The sequence below is a fragment of the Enhydra lutris genome, unplaced genomic scaffold, assembly GCF_002288905.1.
Source record: "Enhydra lutris kenyoni isolate GAN:26980312 unplaced genomic scaffold, ASM228890v2 scaffoldscaffold12, whole genome shotgun sequence".
Taxonomy (NCBI): Eukaryota; Metazoa; Chordata; class Mammalia; order Carnivora; family Mustelidae; genus Enhydra; species Enhydra lutris.
In genome coordinates this window covers 32553617-32572831 of record NW_019154096.1, presented here as the reverse complement: position 1 = coordinate 32572831, position 19215 = coordinate 32553617, and positions in this window count along the sequence as shown.

Genomic DNA, 19215 nt, shown 5'->3' with positions numbered 1-19215 from the left:
TTTCTTTCTTTCTTTCTTTCTTTCTTTCTTTCTTTCTTTCTTTCTTTCTTTTTTTAAAAGATTTTTTAAAAATTTATTTATTTGAGGGGCACCTGGGTGGCTCAGTGGGTTAAGCCTCTGCCTCCGTCTCAGGTCATGATCTCAGGGTCCTGGGATCAAGCCCCACGTTGGGCTCCCTGCTCAGCGGGGAGCCTGCTTCCCCCTCTCTCTCTGCCTGCCTCTCTGCCTACTTGTGATCTCTCTCTCTCTGTCAAATAAATAAATATAATCTTTAGAAAAATGTATGTATTTGACACAGAGAGAGAGATCACAAGTAAGCAGAGAGAGGGGGGTGGAAGCAGGCCCCCCGCTGAGCAGAGAGCCCAATGCAGGGCTCGATCTCAGGACCCTGAGATCATGACCCGAGCCAAAGGCAGAGGCTTAACCCACTGAGCCACCCAGGCGCCCTCGCTAAGCACTTTCTATTCATTGTCCCGGTCCTCAGGAGGACCCGGCACAGTGAAGGTTATCCCTGGCTTACAAATGAAGGAATGGGGACCCAGGGAGGGTAAGCGATTTGTCCAAAGTCACACTAGTGAGGAGTCTGAAATGTTTCCCAGTTCTGCTGGGCTGTGTGTCTTTCTTCAAGAGTTGGGTGGGGGGCAGAGCTCCAAGCAGCAACTCTCAGTTGAATTACAACAGGTGTCATTCTCTCTAGGTGGCCTTTCTTCCAGCTAGCCTGGCGCTGTGCTTGGTTACTTAGATCCACAATCCCATCTAGTACTTAGGATAACTCTGCAAAGGACAGGCTGTGCTCCCCATGGAATGGATGACAGCTCCCAGCCCAAGAGGGAGCCTATGATACGCCCAAGGCCACACAGATACCAGATGATTGAGCTGGATTTGAACCTAGGTCCAGCTGACTCCAAAGCTTGCACTGTCCTCCACCACTGGCTGGGCCTCCCTGCCCTGCAGAATCTACCATTGCCTTCCAGCCCTGCAGAGACAGTTTCCACTAGTACAGGGGAGCGACATGCCCTGAGTGTATTCGCACAGCCCTGCCTAGAGTCAACGGGAAAAAGAGCCGGCTGGCAGGACCCAAGAGGTTCTTAAGCGCAGCCCAGGTTGGCCTTCGTGCGTGCCCCTCACTCCCACCTTTGTTTTCCATGCCCTGAGTGGTATCATTATGCTAAGGGGAGAGCCCCACTGCCAAGCTCCCTAAGAGTGGGACTCGAGCCTTTGCCAAGGCTAAAACGCTGCTTGGCCAGACCTTGTCTGAGCTCTGGGCTCTCTGCCCTGTGGCCGCGGGAGGCAAACAGCCTGTCATTCTGCGGTCTCCTTTTCCTTATTTGGTCTGCCTCTCCTATTGACCTGGCTAAGTTTCTCGAATCTATTGGCTTGACCCTCCATCTCTCCTTACTAACATTAATACCACTCACCACTCGATTAGAGTAAGTCCTTTGGCGGATCAGCGTCGCCTGCCTTCTAATTGAGGTGGCCCATCCCTGACGACAAGTGTTTGTCTTTTTTTTCCAATTAAAATAAGTGCTATGGTCCTAGGTGCCTGAGGACAACAAGCTCAGCTATCACTGACTGCGTGCTTCATAAGCTGCACGTGGTAGGAATTTACATTACCTCTTAATCCTCCCGTGGTCCTTAAGAAGAGGTTCTTGGGTTAACGGTTCTTTAGAAATGAAGTCTCCAGAGCGGACAGAGGTTATGTAAGCTGTCCATGGTTACACGGGCCTTCCCCTCCTAGGGTTAAATGAGTGGCTGAGCTATATTTGGCCTGGCTCCGCCTAATCCCAGGACTTGGCTGCTCTACCCTCTACTGTCGCTGAATTTTAGTACAAAAGGTCAGCAGGTGCAGGTCAGGCAGGGAGAGGTGTCCATTTATATAACAAAGATGAGCAGAAGCTCCGAAAATTGATCAACTCACGGGCTAAAACAGCATGTCAGTGTCAGGGGCCCTGGCGCCGGGCGAGTCTGGGCAAGTCAGGGGATCACCATGCAGGCCTCGAGGACACGGGGACAAGCCCAACAAACACAGCAGGACACAGCCTGGAAGGAGGAGGCGCAGGGATGCTGGGAATCAAGGGTATGCAGAGGAGCTCTAGCAAGGCTGTTCACTGGCCAGGAGAGGGGTGTGGGCACAGGGCCATCTCCAGGGTGACGGTGACTGTCTTGGGTGGACCACACAGTGGGGGTCTCCAGGCCTGAAGCAGGACCAGCAGGAGACAGATCTGGGCCTATTTAGACAAGATAGCTCTCTTGTGTGTCTAAGCAAGTGGGCCTCCATGCCCTCCCCCGGCCATGGTGTGGCATAGGGAGCCACCAACTGATTTCCTGGGGGATGGCCAAAAGGACACAGAGCGGCCCCATAAGCCTGAAGTCTTGGAGATCATGGCAGGGCAGGGACAAGTACCAGATGGAAACAAGGACAGTAGACGCCAGGGGGCCAGCAAGGACAGTGCCGACAGATGCCCAGCCCTGCTCTCTCTGCACTCCATAACCCCAGGGGCTTAGAGGTCATGCTGGGAGAAAGGGTGGGGGAAGGGCCTTCCCCAGATGACTCAGATAGTTTCTACCATTTGGCCAAAACAGGAACTTGAAAAAGAAATTAAGTTCTGTATCAGAAAGTAAATTTAGTTGTGTTTCTTGCACACTTGGATTTATGGGCTACAATTCATATCCATTATGTGATTCAAGGCTTCCGAGCAACCGGGGAAAATATCTGTGATACACTTTAATACAACAGTTGTTCATGAAAATCAACAAGAAGAATGTTCACACCTCAGGAGAAAACACAGAGAGGAAATGGGGAGGCAGGTCACAAAATGCAAACTATAAATGGCCGGAAGCCCGAAGAAAAAGAATGTTCCAGCTCACTGAAAGACATGTCGGCAAAAGGGGGCGTCTGGCTGGCTCAGTCAGTACAGCATGTGACTCTTGATCCCAGGGTTGTGAGTTTGAGACCCCCGTTGGGCATAGAGATTCCTTAAAAAAAAAAAAAAAAAAAAAAGCAAAAAAAAAGCATAGTATTAAAAAAGAGGAGTAGAAATGTCCACGGCAGGCATGGAGTGTCATTTTAGCCTTGCGTGCTGGTCCCCATTTACCCGCATGGGCCGAATGTTTCTTCGTGGTTCTCTACAGCAGCTTGAGCCTCCCTCCCTGACTGCCCCAGCGGCCCGGGCAAGCACTGCTCCCACTCCTGCCTGCGAGGCCTGGGGGTTGGCAGGGGATGTGGTGGGGACTCAGGCTGCCACACTCTGAAATCCACCCTCGCGGTCACCCCTGAGCTATGCTCACAGCCACTAACAGAGTGTGACAGGGGTGCTAAGGCAGCCCCCGCTCCTGGGAGACGCGGACCCCTCTGGCCGCTGATTTGGGCTAGAGGACTCCCCCAGCAGCGGTGCAAGAGGATTCCATCCAGCCACACTGCGTCCCCACCCCCTGCCCCGGTCCCGCAGTCCCTCTCTTTCTCTTCCCCGCCCCCTTCCTTCCATCCCTCTGTCCTTCACTCAAGGGCAGACTTGAACAGCAGTCTGACAGCTCTCCCACTCTTCCCCTTCTCCCACCCCATTTCCATTCATGGGCATTTTCCTTCATATGCTTCTTGGACATCTAATCCTGTCTTGGTGTCTGCTTGCTAGAGGCACCCGGCTACAGCCAGCTGGGGCTCCTCCACACACAAACCCGGCTCTTTCCCTGTGAGTCCGCTGCTGCCGATAGGCCTCCTCCCTCCCTAAAGGCCATGGTGTTGCTGCACTCTTGTCCTAGAATGTCTACCCGGAGCCCACCAGGATGGCATACAAGGGGGATTACGGTACTAAGAGATTCCCCACCAGCTCTCCTGTCCCCCATCCCAGGGAGGCATCATATGTACCCCCAAACCAGTCTGCTTCTGCTCTGCCCCCATCAGTGAGCCATAATGAAGTACCACAAGCTGAGGGGCTTTGACAACAGAAGTCTGTCCTACAGTTCTGGAGGCCAGAAGAATCAAGATGGCCGTTCCTTCTGAGGGCGACGACAGTAGGGTCTATTCCAGGCCTCTCTCCTTGCCTTGTAGATGTCGTCTTCACCCTGTGTCTTCACATCATCTTCCTCCCATGCCTGTGTGTGTCCAAAATTCCCATTTTTATAAGGACACCAGTCACTGTGGACTAGGTTCCCCCTAATGACCTCTTCTTAACTACAACAGAAACAACCTTATCTCCAAGTAAGGCCACCTTCTGAGATCCTGGGGGGTGAAGACCTCAACATAGGTCTTCAACCCTTAGTGGGGTCCCACAGCAGGCCACTAGGGACTCAACATCTCACCAGTGTTTTAGCAAAACCACTCTCCTTCCCCTCCTCTTGTACTCGCAGCTTCTCAAACCCCTCAGGACCTGGTCATGAACCTCAGAGAAGCAGGACTCGGGGACCAGAATGATGTCAGAATTGTCCTTCCCTCCGATGACAGAAATTTGTTCCTGGACAAGGCTGGGCCCAGACCTCACCCGGGAGACTCCTCAGCCTCTGGCGAGGCCTTTGGTAGGCCAAGCTACCCGTTCACCAGGTAGACCCAGATGTGCCAAATCCCATTCAGACTCCAGCTGGGAACCCAGTTCCTAGACTAGAGTTCTCTACCTGCTGACAGCGGCGCGCCTGCTGCTTCCTACCTCAGGGCTATTATGGGGTGATGTCTGTAAGGTCCTTTGCCTGGCATGCTGAGCACTCAATGAACAGTTACTGTTACTACCCTTATTTCCAGTGCTATGAACTTGGCTGTTTCCTCAGAGACAGGCATCACCTCACTTCTCTACCCTTCTTGTGTGTGGCACCTATGGACCCCCACTGGGACAAACAGAAGACTTCTAATCTGGAAGCTTTCAGAGCACCCAGGACCCCATCAGATGCTGAGGAGCACAGTGGATGGGCTCAGAGAACTTGCACGCTTCTCTGACCCGAAGACCTGGGCTGTTGTTAGAGGATCACAGAGGGTATTTGACTTCTGTACATGCCAATTCGGGAGAAACACCCATGCAGCCTGGAATGTTCTGGGCTGTGATTATATCAACTAGAGAAGCTTCCCAGGCACTGCCCTTGAACGTTCAGGGTTTCTAGGCTGCGAGGCTTGTTGACAGGCTCCCAGGTGGTGATGAGGTTAGCAGCAAACGCCTCTGCACGCTCGCCTCCGCTCACCCCGCAGCTCGCTGCCCTCCTTGCCCCACCCATACTCGTCTCTCCAGGGGCTTCTCCTGGCTCCTTACAGTGGCCATTCCTCAGGCCGTCACTGTAGCCCGCGACCAGCGCCCTTCAACACAGCCTCATCAAAGGTTGCTCTCTCTGGCACCAGGCTGTCATTGATGTCTCCTGGTTTCCCATCGTCCTCTCAAGTGCTCCTTCTCATCGCCTCTCAGCCTTCCCTCCACCCGCCTGGCCCGTTTGAGTGGACCTCCCAGAGATCTCTCTTTTGCCCTGTCTCCTCTCTGTCTGCTCTCATCCAGTCCCAGGACTGCTCTGGGCCCAGCAGGGGTAGTCGGGGAGGGGCATTGGCAGGAGGCTGAGCATCTCTGGATGAGGGTCTAAACCGTCAGCTGGCATCTGAGAAGTCCTGCAGTGGAGGAGGTCCTCACAACTCGATTGGAGCCACCACTGGCAAGGGAAGGTCTTCCACAGCAGGGTTTCTGATGGCAGGATGTGGGGCTGGGGCAGGGCCAAGTCCTGGCGGAGAGGGAGGCGGCTTTCCCTCCTGACATCAGGAGGTGGAGTCCATCCTCTTCACCTGACTATGGGCTGGCCTCAGTGACTCACTTCTAACTGCTAGAATGTTCCAGAAGTGAGGCTGAAGGTCTTCCTATGCCAGGCCATAAAGGCAACATGCTTTCACCGGATTCTTGCTGTGCTATCCAGCTGCAGGACCATAAGGAAGCCCAGGCCGCTCAGAGAGGCCACCTGAAGGCATTCCAGCTGACAGTCCCCGCTGAGGCTCCCAACGGCCAGGCACGCACAGGAGAGGCCTTTGAATGAACTCCAGCCCCAGTGTCCCCGACAACAGTCGCCTGACAGCCCCTTATGAGAACTGCCCAGCTGAGTCCCGTCAGCCCCCAGAGCCAGGAGAGGGGCTAATAGCAATGACTGCCCTTGTTTCATGCCACTAGCTTTGGGATGGCTCGTTACACAGCTGGAGTTAACCAGAACGTCCCGTGGGGACATGTGGTGGACCCCTGACGGCCTGTCAGGAGCCCTCCCTGGGCACCTAACCTTGTGAGTCTCTAGAATCTTCAGACAACACGGCCCAGTGGGGACTCATTACATCTCCGCCCCCCTTCCTCCTTCTCCCAGACATCAGATGACAGCACGGTCATCTGCTCAGGCCACCCCAGGTATCCCAGGTGTCCCCTTCGATCCCTCCCTCTACCTGACTGTCCCATGCCATTTATCCCCAGCCACCTGTCATTTAGCAAACCTTTGTGGAGCCCCCACTCCGCGTTGAGCTTTGTGCTGCATTTGTGCGGATGCCAGAGAGCAGGACTTCCTGGTCTGTCTCCCAGGAAGCTACAGTCAAGCAAATCATTCATTGCAAGTGGCACTAACTCTGATATCTGAATACCTGTGTGCCTCGATTAACATTCAGTCCCTCATGTTCTTTTAATCATCCTTTCCACGATGAAGAGATTATTAGCTCCAGAGATCACTGGCTTCATTTTTCAGGTGAGGAAACCGGGGTGCTGAAAGGCTGAGGGGTGGTCCTGGAAGTGATGGCAGTAGGAAGTGGGAGCACCAAGAAAGAACTTCTTTCCAGCCCATCCCTCTTCCCCCATTCCACTTTGCTGTTGTGGAGGTCCTGCAGGTTCTCTGGAAGCAGAGGCTGAGACGGGTTTCCCTGGGGATCGTGCCTATGAGAGACAGAGCGGGCAGCAGGACTGGGCAGGGGCAGCCCCAGGCTTCCATGCAGACCCAAGCCTGGGCCCACCCCATGGGAGCCCCGGAGCACAGGTGGCTGCTACAGGAGTCCCCTGGGCTCAGAAGCTCAGGCCGGTGTATCCCCGCTGTGCGCAGTTGTTTCTGGGGCTGCCCAGAGGAGTGTGAGCTCGGTGTGCTGCAGGCTTCCTCCACCCCTTGGCATCAAACCTCAAGTGCTTTCCCGAAACGAGCGCCCCAGCCGCCCTCCGTGGCTGCTTCCCGGTTATCGAGACAGCCTCCCTTCTAGTCCTTCTGCCCAAACTGTGTCTGGAGCCATTGTTCTAAAACACACATCTCTCCCGTGAAATCAGCTGATCATTCCCGTCTCCCACAGGGTAAGGAACAGCTTCCTGAGCTGAGCCTTACGGCTTCCACTATCCCTGCACCAACCATCTAGGGACATGGGCTGTAGAATCAGATAGCCTGGGCTCATACTGTACCCCCTCCCCAAGCCCACTACCTGGGAGCCTTGGGGTGGTCATTTATGTTCTTATCTGTGCATATGTACATACATACTCCGAAGGTGGCTGTGGGGGTCCAGTTAGAGGCTGCAGGTAAGGCAGCAGCACAGAGAAAGGGTGGAAAAGACCTTCTTTTCAGCTCAGACCTGCCTCTCGGTCGGCATGGCCATAAAACCCACAAGGGGCTGACGTCCTGTCAGGGGTTCTCTGTTACCCCTAAGCTTCTGGAGGAAGAGTGAACAGAGGGGTCGCTCTTAGGTTCTCTTTGCCTGTTGAGGGACCAGAGAGGTGGGGAGAGGGAGAGGAGGAGTCCGTGTGACTGTGTGTATGTGTGTATGGTGTGGGGTCTGAGGCTGGGGCCCTGGGGCCTGCCCACCCTCCTGTCGTCCACCCCTACTCCAGGCCCATTGGGCACAGCGGTTGGGCTGCTGGGACCAGACCTGCCCCCGCCACGCCGGCTGCTGTGTAGGAGGCCTTGTTTGCTGAGGATCCTGGTCCCGCCTGGCGCCAGCCTGCCCACAAGGCTGAGCCCCTCCTCAGGGTAGTCCCCACAAGTCGTCTCCTTCAACAAAGGACCAGTGTCCTCCACAGGGCAGGTGTGCAAGCGGGACGGCAGCCAGGCCTGCCAGGGACTCCGGGCGGTCAGATCACAGACGAGTGACCAGGGCTGGTAGGGGCCGGGGCCAGCAGGCTCTTCATTGTTTTTGTTGGTTGTGAGCCACTGCCCCTAGGAAAGGGTCAGAGGAGGGAGGCTGGCAGAGGTCCAGGCTGGGGAATTGAGAGGCGTGTTTGCCAAGCTGGTGGCTAGGGGCTAGATGAGGGGGCCCTGGGAGGGGTGCGGTTTCTCTTCCCTCCCCAGTGGGGGCCCAGGCCACACCTCAAGCCCCTGGTCCCAGCTTGACCTGAGACAAGCAGAGAATGGAGTCTGCCTCCTGTAGCCAGGAAGGAAGCCACCATTCTGCATAGTAGCTTGGGCCCTCCCCACCCCCCGAGCCCCTATTTCACTCTCAGTCAGCTCCACCAGGCTACTGACACTCCGGCTCAGGCCCACTGCCAGACTGAGCCCTCAGCTGGTCCCACAAGCCCAGCCTTCCAGCATCCACTGCCAGCCAGTCGGCCCCGATGGAGCTGTGCGCACCCACCCAACCCCAGTGGGAGGCAACCTCTGAGTACAGGCTAGTCCCAAGCAGGATCTGAGCTGGTGGTGGGCCAGGGCTGCCAAGCATCTCGGGCCATATCAGGGAAGTATCTAGAATGAGGCAAGTGAGAATCACCTTTGCTATTTGTAGCTCAGAGCTATGGGAACCACACTACCTACAAATTCTGGAAAAGTGCCACGGACCAAGGACAAATGAATGGAAGTTTTGGAGAATAAGGAACAAAAGTTACAGATTTCAGGTCATGGGATTGGATAGAAATCTGTCAGGGATTCTGTGTATGTTGTGTTTTCCCCACTAGTAACTCTGCTACCATCTCAGTGTCCTGCTGTCTGTTGTCACTCAGTTCACCGGGATGGCAGTAAATGCTTGGTGGGTCCATGGGCAGAAGGATGGATGAATGTGTGGATGGTGGTGGAGGATGGACGGGAAGGGCAATGGGTGGGTGGATGGACGGGTGGTTGGGCAAACTGGTCCACAGCTGACTTCACAGCTGGGGCTGGTGAGTAATAAGTGAGTCCTGCACCAGAAGGAGGCCAGAAAGGAAACCAGCATAACCTTTACTGGCACAAAACATAGGCTTCTCAAAGATCTCTTGCAGGGAATGCAAAGAGCGGTAATCAAAATAGCAAAGATGGAAAACTTGGGTTTCATTTTTCTTAAAAAATTGGACTCATTAACATTAATGATTTCTGGGCATTGTAAGACATCATTTAAGGATGGCTGGGTGGCTCAGGTGGTTAAGTGTCTGACTCTAGATTTTAGCTCAGGTCCTGCTCTGAGGGTCATGAGCTCAAGCCCTGTGTTGGACTGCACTTTGGGCAGGGAGCCTACTTTAAAAAATTATTTAAAAATAAGATAAAAAATGAAGCCATAAACTGGGTGAAGGTATTCATAAGACATTTATCTGTATATATGTTTTGGAGCATAAAGAACTCCTATACATTGACACAAAAAGGAAGGCAGCCCCATAAACACTGGTCAAAAGACTTGAACAGGAATTTCACAAAACAAGGGGCATCCAAATGAGCCATAAGCATACGGGAAGGCATCAGACATCACTAGTCAACAGGGGAAAGCCAGCCGAAGCCCCAGGGAGGTACCATTATGCAGCCACTAGAACAGATAGAGTTAAAAAGTGTTGGAGAGGATGTAACGTCCCCAGCCGGGACTTTCATACGTTGTTAGTGGGAGTGTAAATTGGTACAATCACTTTGGAAAACTGTTTGGTAGTTATGTACTCAAGTTAAAGATATGCTTACCTATGATGGAGAAATTCCAGCCCTCAGTGTATCTCCAGGAGAAGGGAGTTTGTGAGTCTATGCAAATACTTTACAGGGCTGTTCATAAGAGCTCCAAACTGGAAATGACCCAAATGCCCATTAACAGTGAAACAGTGGTACTAGTGGTACTTCTGTACGATGGGATGCCACTTATCGAGAAAAAAGGGAAGAGATTATTGATGCATACGAAGTGGGTGAATCTCCCAGGCAGTACCTTGGGTAAGAAAAACCAGAGTATAGACTGTATGTTTCCCCCTGCAAGAGTAGGGAGAACTAATCTGTGGTCAGAGAAGTCAGAATCGTGGTGATTTGCATGGGTGGGGTTGCTGGAAAGGGGGTAGCCTTCTGGAGTTCTGGAAATGCTCTGTATGTTGTTCTCGGTGGTGCTCTGTAGAAGTCATCAAACTCCACATTGATGATGGGTGCGATCATCGTACTTTTATCGTACACTTTTATGGTATACAAAATATTTGGAAAAATTCATCTGAGTTTCCTTGTTCCGGAAGAATTGGGTGCGAGGGCATGGGAGTGGGAGGAGCCTAAAGGGAGTACTACCATGTCCCTTCCAAGGTCCACAGTTCTTGGGACTCAGTATAAAACGTCTCAGAGGAATTCCTTGGCAGAGGCTGGTCTTTGCCTGGGGCAGGGGGCCAGATTGGATGCCAAGGAAAGGGTGCACCTATGGGGAAGCCAACGAGGTAGAGTCAGTGATGACAAGGTGACGCACATCTGGGAATTTCCTGCCAGCTCTGCCCCAGGCCACTGCTCACCTCAGCTGCTGAGGCACCCCAAGGGAGGCGGCTGGGGTTTCTGTGCCTCCCTGCCCCACTATGTGGTATTCTGAGGGGAGGGTACCCCCATGAGCTTCCGACTCTAGGTAGGAAGGGCGGAAGGGAATCTTTGTGGTGCCAGCATGTGCCCACCCAGCAAAATCAGAGGGATGTTGGCCTTGAGCTACTCCCCTGCCCTCTTGGGGTCTCTCCTCTGTTACATGGGGAGCTTGGGTGATACCTTCCAGGTGGTTCCTATGGGAGTGTCCCAAACTACCCGGGAGGCGAGGTGGCTTGCCAGGCCCACGCCCTTCTCCCAAAGAGCAGCAAGCACGCTGGAAAGCCTGCCAGTCTGCTGACCTCACAGAGCTGAAGTCACCTGTGCTGCTTCTCCCGTGAGTCAGGGAGCAGCACGAGACTCCCGCACAGGTGACAGGACAGGAGGCTTCGAATACCCAGAAGGGGAGCAGCCTAGTCAGGAAGCCCACGGGGTAGACCAGGAATAGGGTGAGGGTTAGCCTGCCACAGGTGCCGAGAGAGGAACCTGGGAGTCCCCTCGCCTTCTTCCTCTCCCCACTGTCTCCACTGCTGCCTATCAGGAGTGCCCTCTCCTTAGCTTCTCCTTAGCATCTGGCTTGTCTATCCTCCCTCCCCATTCTGCACTCGTGCCCTAGGTCCAGGCCCCAGCCTCCACCTTAGAGGCTACAGGAGGCCCCTCCACATGCCCCAACCTGAGCACCTTGGTCCGTGTTTCTCAGGCTTCCAGAACGTGCTCCCCCTACCCTGGCTTTAGTCAAGTACACCTGATAATTGATAAGATGCACCGGCCTTAACAAAACCCAAAGAGGGTTCTATTTTGTTTTATCTCACATGAGCCAAGACCCAGATCCTCAAACCTCTTCTTGTGAAATGTTTTAACCTAAAATCAAGACTAGACATTCATTATGTAGAAATCTTTCCTAATTTTTTCTCCCTTGGCTCATTATTCCAGCACCTCAAGAACATTTCAGATCCTGATTTTTTTTTTTTTTAAGCCTTTTAACCCCCTTCACCCATTTCTCCCACCTCCTACCCCTAACCTCTGGCAACTACCAGCCCACCCTCTGAATCTCTGAGCTTCTTTTTGTTTGTTTCTCAGAGATTCTACCCATAACTGAGTTCATATAGTATTTGTCTTTCTCTGTTCGACTTGTGTCACTTAGTGTAATGCCCTTGAGGTCTGTCCATGTTGTCATAAATGGCAAGAGTTCCTTCTTTTTATGGCTGTGTAGTATTCCATTTTGTGTGTGTGTGTGTGTGTGTGTGTGCGCGTGTGCATGCGCATGTGTGTGTCACACTCTTTAATCCGTTCATCCCTTGATGGATGCTTCGGTTGCTTCTGTGTCTTGGCTATTGTCAATAATGCTGCCACGAACGTAAGTGAGCATTCATCTTCCTGAATTCGTGTTTCTGGTTCCTTCAGATACATACCCAGAACTGGAATTGCTGGATCCTATGGGAGTTCTAATTTCAATTCTTTGAGAAACCTCCATACTCTTTTCCACAGTGGCTGTACCAGATTAGATTCCTACCAACCGTGCACGAGGGTTCCCTGTTCTCCCATACTGGCCAACACTTGTTATTTCTTGTCTTTTGGATAACAGCTATTCTAATGGGTGTAGGGTGATATCTCATTGTGGTTTTGATTTGTATTTCTCTGATGATTAATGACATTGAGCACCTTTTCATGTGTCTGTTGGCCATCTGTATGTGAGTTTAAAGAGTTTTGACAAATGTGTATCTCTGTGTAGCTAACACCCAGAGTATAGGGCATTTCGACCATCCTGGAAAGCTTCCTTGTATCCCTTTCAAATCACCGATCTCTCTTCCCAAACAACGTCTGTTTTGACTTCTACTCCCACAGATGAGTTTTGTGGGTTCTTGAATTTCACAAAAATGGGATTCCATAGTAATTATACAGTACATAATCCTTTATGTCTAGCTTCTTTCACTCAACATAATGTTTTCCACTCTCATCCATCTTTTGTGACTTATTGAATAAGATTCCATTTTATGAAAATAACTTTGTTTGTCCATTCTTCTATTGATGGACCACTAGGCAGTCTATTGTTTTTACCGCAGGTTTTTGTTTTGACATATATTTGCATAGTTCTTGAGGAAATGCCTACGATTGAATTGCTCGGGTATATAGTAGCTGTATGTTTATCTTTATAAGTGAGACCAAACTTCCCCAAAGTGGTTATATCATTGCAGACTCCCACCCATAACGTACCAGAGTAGGGGAGGGGAGCGGGGGGATGGGTTGGCCCAATGATGGGAATTAAGGAGGGCACGTATTGCATGGAGCACTGGGTGTTATACGTAAACAATGAATCTTAGAACACTACATCGAAACCCAATGATGTACGGTATGGTGACTAACATAACACAATTAAAAAAAATAATACACCAGGTTCCAGTTGCTCCACATCCATGCCAACATTTGATATTGTCAGTCTTGTTAATTTTAGCTATGAGAGGATTTTTTTAAAAAACCGCATGTCCATCAGCTGATGAATGGATGAACTGAATGCAGTAAATCCATACATTGGACTATTTTTATTTTATATTTTGTGTTTATTTTATATTATTATTTATATTATATTATTATTATATTATATATTTATTTTATATTTATTTTACTATACTCAGTAATACAAAGAAATCTAAAACACAGATGAAGCTTTAAAATGTTAAGCTAAGTGATAGAAGCCGGTCACAAATGACTACCTATATGATTTCCTTTATATGAAATGCCCAGGACAGGCAAATCTATAGAGACAAAAAGTAGATGAATGCTTGCCTGGGGCTGGGGGATGGGAGGGTCGAGGGATGATCGCTAATGGGCATGGGATTTCTTTTTGGGGATAATGAGAATGTTTCAGATTACACTGTAGTGATTCTCAGCTCTGAATGTACTAAAAGCCATTGAATTACACACTTTAAATGGGTGAATTGTATGGTTTGTATCTCCGTAAAGTTGCTTAAAAAGCTCAACCATATTTAATGAGCCAGTCACCCTCTGTAGCTCCCCGTGTTCTCAAAGTAAAGACCCAGATTCTCAGACCCAGATTCCTCATCTACCCCTTCTACAGGCACAGTGGGAATCCTGCCATTTCCAGATGCACCATATGCCAGCGTGCATCTCGGTATTTGCATGTGCAGTGTCCTCTTCCTGGAATGTTCCACATCATTTCTGACTCATTCTTGGTGGTTCAGCTCACCTGGCAGCTTCTCTTATCCCTCTTTCATTCATTCATTCATTCATTCATTTATTCATTCATTCAAATAATTATTAGACAACTGCTGTATACCAAGGCTCTATTCTAGGCACTGGGGATGCAGCAGCAAACAAAATGGACTGTATCCCCCGTGGAGCTTATGTGACTGTCTGCATAAACAAATACTAATTGAGCACTTGGCAAAGGTGAAGCCTTGTGCCCAGCCCTTGTCCTGCTGGCTTCATCAACATTCCCCTAGTGCCATCTGCTCTTCTGTTTCAACACTAACCCCTTGGGACAAGTTGAGGGAGGGTGGCTCTGCCTCCCTGACAAGGGTGGGGACCCCATGGGGTAGGACCCTAGGACCAGTGCTCCTGACTTCAGAGCAGGGTCGATGCTTCCTCCATGTACATTTCCCTTCCTAGTTTGTGGAATGCTTATGCGACCTTGTTCTTCTCTGGCCACTCACCTGTGCTGTGCCTGGGGCATCACGAAGAGAAGATGAGAAGGCAGGATGCCCACTGCCCAGATCAGCTAACTGAGGCCCCAGAGAATGGCTTTGATTATACAGACTCACAGAGCTGTCTGTAGAACTTTGACAGAAAGCTGGTTTCGCTCTCTCTCTCTCTTTCTCGCTCTCTCTCTGCCCTAGGAAGGTTCCTTGTGATGTGATCAGCTCTGAAGGCCTTGGGTTGGTGTCCCCACACCAGGAAGTGATTCCAGGCCCAGCCAGGATCATGCGCCAGAGGAAGTGCTGTGGGTCACCCTCTGTGGGCATTTCCGTCACTCCAGCTGGGACAGCTTGTGGCAGGATTGTCAAGACCTCCTTCCCTGTCCTCAGCCTGACTCACCTGGGTCGCAAACTACATGAGAATGAAGTTGTCCTCTGGGCTTCCTCCTCTCTCAGGAGATGTGCAGTTTACAAGAGAAGCCTCAGGAAAGGAACATGCAAGTCTGTCTCCTTAGGGTGTGATTAATGCTCACGTGTGAATGGTGGCTCAGAGCGGCCCTCCCGGTGACACCTTCTGAAAGGCCCCGTGGACACTGGGCTCCTCTTTGCACTTGTTCCTTCTGGTCTGTTCTGGCAGCAGCAGGGGCAGGTCAAGTGCACTGAGGAGTGTGGGTATTACGTGAATGCACGGATATAAATGCTCAAATCCAAAGTTTCTGCCACCTTAGCATTTCTCTATTAATTAATTTTTAACCAGTGTCTGAGATATCACAACCTAGCCAAAATACTTTCAGAAGCTCATATTAAAGAAAAAGCTCAATCAGAGGCACCAGGGTGGCTCAGTTGGTTAAGTGTCTACCTTTGGCTCAGGTCATGATCCCAGGGTCCTGGGATAGAGCCCTGTATTGGGCTCTCTGCTCAGCAAGGAGCCTGCTTCTCCCTCTCCCTTTGCCCCTCCCCCTGCTTGGGCTTGTGCTCTCTCTCTCTGTCTCATAAGTAAAAATAAAACCTTTTAAGAAAAAGCTCCCTTCGGTAGGCAGTGTGGGTTATCTGAGATCTCCACGTTCCCTCCATCCTTGGGTCTTTCCTGCCCATTTCTCTTTAGGTTCCTGAGGTCAGGTGCCCAAGGGCTGCTGGTCTCACCTGCTTGGGGTCCTGTCACTATCCTTGTTTCTCCTGCTATGGCATGAGGGAAGGGATCTCCTATTACACCAGGTGACTTGGTGGTTCCTGGGGCTCTTCCCTCCTCCCGTGGGCGTCACACCCTGGGCCCTGTGAATTAAACCCTGGGACAGAGTTTCTCCCAGCCTCAGCCTGACCCTGGAGAAAAGAGGCTCACAGGATATGCTCTCATTTCTCCATCTGCACACCCCAAAGGGGCAGGTGCCCTGCTCGCCTCAGAGGCCACATCAATGAAAAAGCTGCCTCCTCTCTGGACCTTGGGTCCTAGCGCGGCTCTGGGTGGAACCTGGGGGTCATGTGTGGGGAGGATGGCAAGGGGTGATCCCCATCCCTCCATTCTCCAAGCTTGTGCTCTTCTAAGATAGAAATCCAACACAGCCTACATGGAAAAGCGGTGTTCCCCTCATACTCTTGGCTTGGTGTCCTCTGGCTACATGACAAACCGGGTCCAGACAGCAGCTTCAGTAATAACCATGTTGATCATGCTTGTAGATCTTGGGGTTGACTGGAGCCAGCTATGAAGGTTTCTCTCAGAGACCTCTGCAGCCTCAGCCAGATGGCGGCTGGGCGGGGGTCATCTTGAAGACTTCCTCACTCCCATGTCCGGTGCCCGAGCTGAAAAGACAGAGACAGATGGGGCTGGAAGAGCCACGAGTCTCGGCACATCTCTCACTTTCTTTCTGGCGTCTGTATGTGGTCTTGCCACACGGCGGCTTCAGATAGCTGGACTTTGTCCATGGTCGCCGAAAGCTCCCAAAGCTATCAGAAACATCCATGTTTCTCCATCTGAAATAAACTTGACCTTTCTCCTGACAGTAGCCTTGATGTTGTGTGATGAGTAGAGAGCTCCCACTCCTCCCTGCTCTAAACTACATTACCATGCATCTCTTCCTTGAACAGGACAATGACAGAGAAGGGCATCCTGTCCAAATCCTGTCACTTTAATTTCCAAGTTTCTTCCTAGAATGCAGAACTGGTGGGGAGATAGCTCAGCTTGAAGATGCACTCACGTGCGCGCGCGCGCGCGCACACACACACACACACACACAATACAGACACCAGACTTGTCTGTCTGGTCTCCCACAATTCTCTCCTTCCTACCTACGCTCTGACTTCCTTTGGAGGAGCTCCTTCTCATTCTAGAGCTTCTGTCCTTGTGTATCAATGTGTCCAGAAGCCTGAGCCCTACTGTGTAAGCCAGGGGGCTGCAAACATTTTTTTAAAGCACCAGATAATAAATATTTTATGTTTTGTGGTCCAAGAGGCAAGTTTGAGGCCACGATATAAGTACTTATGTCATCATTTAAAATGTAACCACTATAAAATATGAAAACCACTTTTAGCTTATGGGCCCTAAAAATAGGAACCTAGTTAGGATTTGCCTCTGGACTCATAGTTTATGAACTCCTGGTATAAAGTAAAGGGATCCCTGAGGCACCTTCCACTAGATGCTTCCTCAGAGGCTTGTGGGGGTGGAAGTGGGGCACAGTTTTGCCTGTGACCTCAGCCTGATCAAGAACCAGATGTTCTCTAGCAGGATGTGATACCGGGACAGGAAAAAAAAATCCACAAGAATTCATTCATTCTTTCCTATAGCTGTGTCTGATAAGCTATGCCACTCGTTCCTGCTCTCAAGCCTGTCCGGAGTGATATTCCTGTCTGTTACAAGCTCATTTTCCATTCCTCTCTCCCAGCCTCTGCCTTCACCCACATCCTACCAACAAATGCCCTTTTCCTTCTCTTACAGTAGTCAGAGTTGGTTTCTGTTGCTGGTACCCAAAGCTCGCTAACTCATATGTACATGAGGCGTCCTACTTTGTCCAACCACAGTGGAATTTTCTAAGCGTGCATTCTGGATGCAGGAACTCAGAAAAGCCTAGGATCTTGGACCCCATGATCCTCAGCCCTGGGATGGTGACTTTGATCAGAGGCCCTGAGACTCTACACAGTTTGACCTTGGAGTTTCCAAGTCCCCAGATCCTGTCTCCTGTGGACCCCAGGAAACTCACCCTTCTGGGAGTGGGATGGTGCAGCTAGGAGGCAGAACGGCTGGCACCAGCCCTGCCCATCTCTCTCTCTCAGAGCCTCTTTGTAAATTTACCCTGCAGCAATTATACCCTGGTTTAGGCCAATCAAAAAGGAAGAGGTTGTCCTTTTCGGTTTGTTTCTCCAGTAGCTGCAGCCGTGCCTGGCAGAGATGCATTTCAAATTAGCTTAGAGTAGAGGAGAATCACTGGCTCTCGTATGACTGAGGACAACATGGGTGTGACCGAGAACTTCTAGAACCAGCCTCCTTCTTTCTGACATTGTTCTCTGTTCCTCTGCATGGCCGTTTCGTGGTCTGTTCCTGTGGGTTTCCTTCTCTAAGTGGCCTGAGACACATGGCAGCCAGTTACTTCCAAACTCCCATCCTCAGAACTTGATCGCCAGGGGAAGACTCTCTCCATTCTAACACCAGAAAGGAAAATCTGAGGAAGGATTCTTAGTGGTGCAGCCAGGGTTCTGGGCCCACCCCCAGACCCGTCATTACAGACCGGAGAGTAGGGCTATTGTCAGCTCCCACGGAACCACAGAGCAGAAACTGGCTGTGGTAGGTTGCCATTGTCTGCCCTGTAATTTTCTCCCTCTGTTCACACCTCTTGCAGTATGACCTTCAAGTTCTTCCCATCAAGAGGCGGAGTCTATTTTCCCATGCCCTCCATCGGGGCTGGTCTTGTGACCTGTTTTGGCAAAAGGAACGAGGTAGAAGTAACATTGTCTCGAATCTGAGCTTTAAGAAATCCTGTGTACTTCCTCTTCATCTCTCATAACCTGCTGCCACCATTGGCACAAGCCCAGGCTAGCCTGATGGAGGCTGAGACACACATGGCCCAGTTACCCCATCACCCCAGTTGACTGCAAGCCAACGACCAAACGTGTGAGTGAGGCCGTTCTAAGCCAACGTGCGTGCTGGCTGCAGACACACAAGTGAGCCAGCTGAGGTTAGAAAGCCTGGCCCAGATCAGCAGAACTGCTCACTCCATCCACAGGCTCATGGGCACAAATAAAGAGTTGTTTTAAGCTACGAATCATAAATACCTGTTTGTTACATAGCAGAAGTTAGCTTAGACACTGGCTAAGTGTTCATCAAATCCATGGAAACAGACACAACCCTGCCTTCTAGTCCACAATGACTGGTCGAGGAGGTAGATAGAGAAGCCAGCTGGCCAAGGAAAATCCTTCTCTAGGATTCTCTCTTATAGCCCCGTGTAGTTAGGCTGAATTTGTTCTGATCTTTGCCTTCTTTCTGAACTCTGTCCTGCTACCTTTGTAGTTAGATAGCCTGTGGTTGAGTCCCAGTCGATAGAATGTGGGCCTGGCCCACAGCCTTACTCCCTGGGGGAAGACCCCTGTCTTTTCCCATCAGCCAGCCTAATGCAGAGAACTCCAGGACAAGAAAGGAGGGCGGAGTTACAAGGGAAGAAGAGCCTGAGTTCTTGAGTGACCACACAGATGGTGCCCAACCAGAAATACCCATAGTGAGCTGTGCCAGGAGCCACTGATTGTGTGGTGGTAACTTACGGCAGCATAGCTCAACTCACATATCAGAAAGGGGCAGAAAGAGGAACAGAGCAGTTTCCCCAAATCAGCTGGTACCCACCTGGAAGAAGGGAGGGGTGTTTGCTGCCAGGCAGGACGTTAAATATCCACTCTAGGGAAGCCTGGGTGGTTCAGTCAGTTAAGC